At 32.0% G+C, this 9,297-nt stretch overlaps 1 long non-coding RNA gene across 1 annotated transcript; it reads left to right on the top strand.

The window, feature by feature from the left end:
- Positions 1-160: 160 nt before the first annotated feature.
- Positions 161-9,196, top strand: LOC132732436 (uncharacterized). The gene is made up of 3 exons (XR_009626050.1): positions 161-294; positions 7,634-7,785; positions 8,064-9,196. It is a non-coding gene; the product is annotated as an uncharacterized LOC132732436 (long non-coding RNA).
- The last annotated feature ends 101 nt before the right edge of the window (positions 9,197-9,297 follow it).

Here is a 9,297-nt window from a genome sequence, read left to right as displayed (position 1 = left end):
GGTTCGCGGTCAAATTTAATATCATATTACGCAAAGCATAAAAATGCATATTTGAAATCAGGAGCTAATTAATCAACATGGTGTTTGCTGTTGATGTCCATTCACAATAACCTTTCGATATAGAAGGAAAAAAAACTTTATAAAAACGTTTATTGGCTTTAAACCAGAGATATGGTCTTTTTATATCTTTAAAATACTTGTTTGCCTTTTTTAAGGTTTACGGCGTGTAGAGGACAGAAAAAGGAGAACGAATTTCATATGGATAAATAACAAAAACGTAACTTACAGCGCTTGGTAATATTTTGTCATAGTTAAAACAAGTTTTGAACCCAATACTTTTATGTCTCCAACAGTGTTATACTCTGAACATTAGAAGTTAATTACTGGCAATTCGTGCAACTTCATTTACGTACTTGTTATATGAACACTGTTTGCATATATGCATGGAAACAAAATGTGAATTGTGTAATTTTGGTCGTGGGCCGTATTCACAACTGATCTTAAGTTTTATCTAATAAGTTAAAACATTAGTTGAATACAATCTTAGCTAAGATTTTTTTATTTTAAGTTAAGTCATGTTCGGAAACTGACGTAAGTAAAACTTAGCCAAGAAATTTCTTACGTTTAAGAAATATCCTAAGCAGTGAATATTTAACTTAAAAAATCTAAAGTCGGTTGGAAATGAAAGTGTCTTTCCGTTACTAAAGATAGTAACGGAAGTGCTCTTCAATGTTTAAAATTAAAGCCGGTGTTTATACGCTGTCAAATCGAGATGAAAACATGTCAAAGTACCATATAAAACTAAAAGATATAGATAATGTGGAAAGGAGGGCAACATGATTTATAAAATGAAAATCTATATCTAAGAAAACTATATTAGGCTTTATTGTCTAAAAACGGAAAATGGATTCTTTAATTATGTTACTTGTCAAGGTCATGGCCTATGTATTGGCAGAAACCAATAGCACATATAACTTGAGGCAGTATGCTAGCCATTACATCGCTTGAATTTTAATGGATAAAAAAATCAAAAGATGGAGAGGAATAGGGTACGGAGAGGCATCAGTAAAGTGACTTGTAAAGATTACGGTTTTGAATTAGTATAAATGAGTGTCTGAAGCAAACGGTAAAGGTAGAACTTGTAAATGAATGAAAAGTTGAACCTAGTACAGACATTAGTTAAAATTTCATTATTTTTTATTGAAATGTTGCAATAAAATTTCTTTTAAAATAATTCAAAAAGAAGGCATTTAAATAACATTTCATGCTTTTCTGCTTTTGTCCTAATAAATCCTTTTGTGTGTAAACAAATCATCAGTTTTGATTTTTTATTATTCAATCCCTTTTAATTATTATCAAATGTGAAACTTTACATGAACAGTTTTTTACATCACACATACATGTTAGAACAAAATACATATTCAGAGACTGTGACCAAGTATATAGCCAATGCTTTCTATAATTGACATTATGATAGTGCTTTCACTGCAGAGTTTTTTTAATACATACTGTAAGCTGCCGGCAGATGTTTGGTTATCACAATTCCTAGTGACTTTGACCTCAAAATTGGGGGTGTGCAGGCAGAACTCATCAAGGTTTCTCCACATATAAAGATTCAATGAAATAGATTTGTAGGCATTGGAAGTTTATGTCTATAATTAAAAGGCTCCATGATGATGTACCCATCTATGGAACTTTTGGATTACTTTTGGATTACTTGTGGTCTTCTAGAGTGCGATCCCACTGATGTGTTCCAGTGTTAATGAACACATAAAGTCTTCATCGTTCTTATGTGTTAAACATGTATTTAGTGTCCATGATTTAAAGTTGCTACATGTGATATTTGATATTAGATGCCATGAGCTGTCAGATAGAAAATCGAATACATTACATATAAAGTCACTACACCTTAATTCCGATTCATTCTCATTTGTACAATGAAGCAGTGCCATGAGCTGTCAGATAGAAACTGGAATTCATTATGGTATTATAGCGTCACAACACCTTAATTCCGATTCATTCTCCATGTATTTGTTGAATGAAACGGTGTTCAGCAGCATAAATTATGTAACATGTTGCTACTATGTTGATATCTTTATTCTACTGTCTGTCTGGATGACTAGGAAATCCGAGGTTCATGAATACGAGGGTTGTTCAAAAAGTAATAGGACTGAAGTTCTTCTGTTCACATTTTTTAATTTACGTGCACAGTTTTACAAGATAATAATATCGGAACATATCCTCTATCTACAGTGAAAAAATCAATGAAATATGTTTAGAAATAACGAGTCTGTGAAAATTTCAAATGACAAGGGGTACGCGACCCGGCGCACGCTAACATCACAATAGATGACGTTTATGACGTCGTAAAATAAAAACAAAATGTATCAAGCGTCATCCCTTCTGAAAGAATTCTCTCTAGTGTTCTAGGAGTCTAAATCATGTAACTTTGACCAGACCTCATATGTGGAGATGAAGCGAGAAAGAAAACGATCACATTCTTGTTCCACTCTCCGATAAAAAACAGCCCGAAAGCCGGCCACTCTCCGCTTTTTCTCGTATTCTTGTATCTTATAGTAATCGATATAGATTAAACAGGCATTAACTTATGATGTTAATAAAAAAGCTATTAATACAATCATTTTACACATATCATCGTACGTTCTTAAAACAATATGATTATGTAAGTAAAATAACAATAGTTATCAACTGAAAAGTATATTTTCCTACTAGGAACAGCATATCATTTTAAAAAGAAAACCGGGGAAAATATTAATAATTACTGTTAATTATTATTACATTAATATACTGATAATTCATATATCTAGTTTAATGTAATAGAGTTTTGTTTGAAACAAAACATTTGGGCAGATCTGAATGCAGAAGTCAAACATGCCGGACAATTCGTGGACTGTTTACCGTCGATCATTTTGTAGCGCTTTTTCATTTGACGTCACTAACGTCCCGTCAATTTCCCGCTATCATTCTCATCCTTTCCTGTTTGTGATTTCGTATGTGCAGTTTTGGAATTGCTTGCGCAAGCTGGGAACGAGTATCCTGATAGCCGATTAATTGTACTGTGTTAATTTTATGTTTTCATATGTATCTAAAGGAGTATCGCCAATTTGTTGGCAAAGTTTAACGATCGCACACATTTTCAGTTTTTTAACGAACGTCAAATTTCTACATTTAACGTTATGACCACTGCTGTTCAAAACTTGATGATTTAGCCATTTCATGTCTGAATGACGTCAAGTTTGGGCATAATGTCACTTAAATGTAATAAATTGTGTTGGTGGAATAAATGGGGAAAAAAGAAAATAAATTAATATAATAAAATAGAAGTTCAAATAACCTTCAATAACGTTTTATTTGCTGCGCTGGGTGCGTGTTACCATGGTTATTCAATAATACAGGGAACATGCGTAAAGCACAAGAATTCAGTATTTTTATGCTTAAATTGAAGAACACATTATTCGATCGCTGTACATATAAAAATATTCTAAATATAATTGAATATGAAGATGCAAGACTCTTAGTCCTATTACTTTTTGAACAACCCTCGTAGTGTGATATCATCCAAAAAAATGTTAAAAATTATAGGCACATAAATAAAAATGCAGTTTTAGTTTTAAGTTTTAACTGAATATCATGCTGAATATCATTCAAACAAACAAATTGAGCATAATTATGTTGTCATTGAATGATTTAAATATAGATATCAACAAATGTCTATAATAACATTATTAATAAAATTATTCACCCCATAACAACTAACCCCACTTTAAATGAGATTTTGCACAACACATGTGACTATTCACCACACCTCAACATCATATTACAGAAGGATATTATTATGGCTGGTTAAGTGTCTAACCATGAACAACACTGCACAACACAACATTGTGTTCAATAATCTTGAACTGACAATATGATAATAATGGTATGTGTCTATATTTGACAGTGTTTTGAACTACATGTATGAAATCTTCCTAGGTTTGAATTATCTCCTTTATGAAAATGGGGGCTTATTCTGTAAATATCAATGCTAGAGTTATGGGCCTTGGATAGTTATCTCCAATTATAATCCTGAATATTAAGTTTTAAGTGAGTACCTGCAGTATTTTTGAAGATTGATGTAGAATGTAAAACTTCAACCAGGAATTTCTAGTTCACAAAGGATTAAATTTCTGAAAAAAAAATAAGCTAGAGTTATAAAACTTGGATAATAATCACCAATTATGATAAAAAATGTGTATTAAGTTTCAATTGAATACCCCTAGCAGTTTTTAATATTGATGGTATATGGAAAATCTAAACCAAACTGTTAGGCTGATGCCACAGAGTCGATTACTGTAAGCTTACAATGTCTGAATGTTTGTAAACCTTTCTTAAATAGACTATTGGGATTTCACCAGCATTGAAAAACGCATTTATCTTTTTCATTCCATCATAAATCTATTTTTCTTTGAATATCCTGTGTTAATATAGGCCTCCTTTTGAAAAAGAACTGCAACTTTACAATGCAATAATTTAAACTGTATTTCTCAATAGGATTGTTTATATAATTTATTAAAGCGACTTTGAAGAAAATATTGAGAACATACTGAGTCAAAGTGTACAGGTGTGCATATCATTTTCCTTTAAATTAAAAAAAAACTCTTTTTAAGGGGTTTTCCTTATTACTCTCACTAATAAAATATTATCTATTTTTTTAACATTAAAATCAATTATGATTTTTTTTCTTTCTATTTATCAAAAGGTACAGTAACCTAACTAGTATTTGAAGTAAAAATTCCAATGTCAACAATATTAATCATCTAGATAAAAATTTTATTTGGGTCACTAAGAAATAAAAAAAGTAAATTTTGTAGTCTCAATATTTTGATGGCAAGATACTTGGACATATTTTACAAACGTATATTACATAGATATCGGTGACATCTTTTATAAAGCAAACCCTGGTGCACAATATGTTGGGTTGTAGTAACTGGGTGACTCACTGGCTGATGAATGCAAATGCTGGACATTCATGGATGATATTTTATGTAAACAATCAACATGTTGAGAATGTAGGTGTATAATATTATATAATCTTGCTGTTGGATTAACCCTTTATCCCCTTGTAATCAAGAAGTTTGTTGTACAAAAACCGAAGAGTGCCTGCGTAGTTTGGTAAAAAATTGCCCCCACTTAGCGACGATTCGTCCCAGCTTATATTTTAACTTTAATAAACATTTTTGAATTCATTTTGATGGTTTAAAATTATGGTTTTGGTATTTTCTGTATTGATTTGGCATACTTTTTATAGCTAACATTTCATTTCAAGATAGAATGAAAAAATATCAGTTTGATAGAACTTACAATTACTAATATCATTTGTATATTAATCTTACTTTTAGAGTTAAAATTTATAAATTAAATAATTGTTATAAATAAATGATTCAAGGCAGTGGCTAGCCGTATGGACCCGCACTGCTAGCCAAATGTTCTAGCCGTATGTGAGGCTAGCCATACGATATTTTTAAAAATAAATAAACTAACAATAAAACAATAATAAATACGCAAATTTGTGTTTCTAATAGAAGATTTTATTGAATATCCTGAAATTGTTATCAATTACTGAGGGGAATATTAACTTGTTGCCTTCGATGATTGGAAGTTTTTTTTTCTTCTAAAAATCAAGGACTATAATATGAAAATATGAAGAGAAATAAACTGTAATATTATTATATCATTTGTATAAAAAATATTAATAATACATTTGTAATAAAAATTTCATCTCAAACGTTTTTACCGGGCATTGAAAATGACAAGCTGGTTGTCTGCTCACCATAACAATATGCAGCGCAACTGTTTTCACGTCTGCACATGAACGCTACAGTATAATTGACATTAAAGTTTGCGGGTCAATTTCCAGCGGTAGTTAGATTTTACATTTTACAGAATTTCAATTTGCTAACAAAAACTCTTCAATTAAAGGTGAATTTATTTCATCATCGCTAATATTATTCTTTGTAAAAATGTAATAAAACCTGTAAATTACAAACTTCATCATTGCATTTATCTACTATTGACAAAATACAGTACGGCTAGCCACAACAGTGCGTATATGCTTGACATATGTGACTCACGTACAGCTAGAACCTTTGGCACGCAGTACAAGCCAGTATGGCTACCCACATGCTAGATACAAAGAACATTTCATTTCACAAATATACGGTTACCAAAAGAAACATTTAATCTTTTCGTTTCTAAATTTTGATAACCTTAAGGACTTTTAAAATGATTTTTCTAAAGTGGGGCGAATCGTCGCTAATTTGAAGCGAATCATCACTGAAGTCGGGCAAAACGTTATGGGGCGAATCTTCAGTGGGGCAAATCATTATCAATTCATTATTTTTCAGGTTTTCAATAAACACAACGGAAATAAGGAATATACTTAATTTGTATATGTAAATTGTTCAGTTAAAATAGTCCGCTGAACATTGCAACTTGTAGCTAAGAGACAATGTCATTTAAGTGATTATCGCGAAAACCAGTGACATTCCAAATGAACACTCGTAAGCGTTTAGCAGTTATGTTTTTCTTTACAAACAACAAAAAAAACTACATTTTGCATTTTTCTTCGCACAAATATTTTTCTTTACAAGTACTTACCAGCAAGAAACTGACGACTTTTCTCCGGTTTGTGAAATGAGCGTCTCCTTTGAACGTCAATTTTTGCCGATTTAACTTCCTTGTTTTACTCACATATATCGTGTGTATAAATGTCTTTGAACGAAATCACTTTTTCTGTTATAATTGGCGTTGATTACCTCAATGAAATATCTTATACCAGTTAAAAACGCAAGTTTTCAATCTAATCGATGATTTACCGTCCGCCATTTTTAAGCTAATCTACTGCCAAGTGGTGAAATTTCTTAACTTTAAGATAGGGTAGTAGCTGAATTATATTTAAAACAAATATTGTACATCTTAAGACAAAACTTAAGATAAAAAACAGTTATGAATTTCACTTAAGTAAATTGCGGATTCGTATCTTAAATCTAAGAAAATTTCTCAAAATATAAGAGAAATCTTATATTTATGTCAAACAAAAACTTAAGATCAGTTGTGAATGCGGCCCCTGATATTTTTAATTTTAAGAAACTATCTACTCAACATCGGTTGACTTCGGCCGATGTCAAAGACAGAGAACAATGTAACTTATTTCAAGTGATAAGCAGTATAAAGTTATATCAAATTTGTAATCGATGAATTATCATAATAAAAATAATTTGGTTGGTTTCTAGATAAAGCAGATGGTGCAATTTTACCTAAACCTACTAATGTAGCTAATAAATAATTGAAAGCTGAGTGCTGTTTTCCTATTCATTTCTCTGCAATATGACAATTTATAAAACCTTCACCTCATATACTATATAGATAAAGCCATAAGATGATGAAAATAACGCATGCTTTAAACTTAAATGGTATATTTCGCAAGTAATAGACTGCACATTAAATTCTTAATGCGAACTGTTTTGATACAATAGACACATTTTAAGATCGCAACCTTATTTATTTCAGTATAATATGTATGATTATTTGTAATGATATGGTTAACTGCTATGAAGCATTATAATGACAGGAAAAGAAGTGAACCTTCAACTGGGGATTGTGTACGTACCTCATTCATGTACTTTAACACCGAAGAGCTTTGGGAGACTGAAGATTGTTATAAAAATTATGTCAAGTTTTTCATCTGTGAAAGACCGTTTTCATCGAACTACAGAAATGACAGTATGTGGCATATATTTCTTTGAAATTATTCCATTTATTCATCTGAAGGGATTCCAAAAATAACTTTATTATTTATTAGTTAAAGAGAAAACAATGCATAGTTGCCTAGTCTACGCCATTTTTGTAATGTTTGCAAATACGTTTGTCCGTCTTGCAAGACTTTAATAGCAACATGATTGATTTGTCAAGTTAGAAAACTCAGCTAGAATTGATAGACAAATTAAAATAGTATTTTGTATTGAATATAAAATCTATTTGGGAATCAATATGCTCTGTAGGTAATTTCATGAAGAAAGATGTGTGTAAACATTATGTAGAGAAAGACCTGATAACATCACCTTACTCTGGTAGAAATTGTCAGAATTGGTTTAATCTATCTGACAATGCTAAGCGTGATTTTGACATCAACTTTCCCGCCTTACGGGGCACTTTAGAAAATTCAACTTTATGTAAGGATCCCTCTGCACAAGATATTCCATGGTGCTATGTCGGTTACTCTGAGAAATTCTGGCGGGAGCCGTGCTTTTTGCAACGCAAGTTATTTTCATATACTTAATATATTTTAGCTTACCTGAGCAGAAAGTGCTCAAAGTGAGATTTTGTGATCACAATTTGTCCGGTGTCCATAGTCCGTCAGTGCATCCGTGCGTCAGTGAGTTCGTGCGTCTCTGCGTCCGTCGTCAACCTTTTCATACACAACTTCTCAGAAACCACTAGGCCAAATGTGATGAAATTTTCCATGGTTGTAGCTAGCATAAAGCTCTACTAAAATGGTTCTGCTCAATTGAACATCTGGATCAGCAGCGCTAAAAATAGATTGATGAAATTAAATCTTTATAAAAATTCTCCTCAGAAAGTATCATGCCTAGACAAAGATATTTTCTATGTCACATTATTTACAGTTAATAACTGCAACTTTACACAAAATGTTCAAATTATAGCCCTGGAGTCAAAATTTGCCCTGACCCGGGGTATTTAATTTCATTATGTACATAAAGTAAAAACTAAAAAAAATCTTCCTGTTAAAACCCGAAAAAGCTAGAGCTTAGATATTTGGCATGAAACATCTTCAAATAGGTGTCTACCAAGTTTGTTCAAATAAAAGCCCTAGGGTCAAAATTGGCACCGCCCATCATTGATCTTCCTTAAATGTATAAAGTAAAACTAAAAAAAGTCTTTATGTGAAAATCCAAAATCAATATATGCATTCCAGAATAAAAAAGGAAATTCCAGATGTCCTTTTACCGCGGGTCGACCTAAAGGCACTTTTTCAGCAACAAATTCACATGCAGAGAGAGAGAGAGAGAGAGAGAGAGAGAGAGAGAGAGAGAGAGAGAGAGACAGAGAGAGAGAGAGAGAGAGAGAGAGACAGAGAGAGAGAGAGAGAGGGAGAGAGAGAGAGAGAGAGAGAGAGAGAGACATACAGACAGAGAGAGACAGAGACAGAGAGAGAGAGAGAGAAACAGAAAGATAGAGACAGAGTTGAGAGAGAGAGAGAGAGAGAGAGAGAGA

The sequence above is a fragment of the Ruditapes philippinarum genome, unplaced genomic scaffold, assembly GCF_026571515.1.
Source record: "Ruditapes philippinarum isolate M1 unplaced genomic scaffold, ASM2657151v2 ctg10829_1_1_1_1, whole genome shotgun sequence".
Classification (NCBI taxonomy): domain Eukaryota; kingdom Metazoa; phylum Mollusca; class Bivalvia; order Venerida; family Veneridae; genus Ruditapes; species Ruditapes philippinarum.
This window is presented reverse-complemented; position numbering and strand designations above follow the sequence as displayed.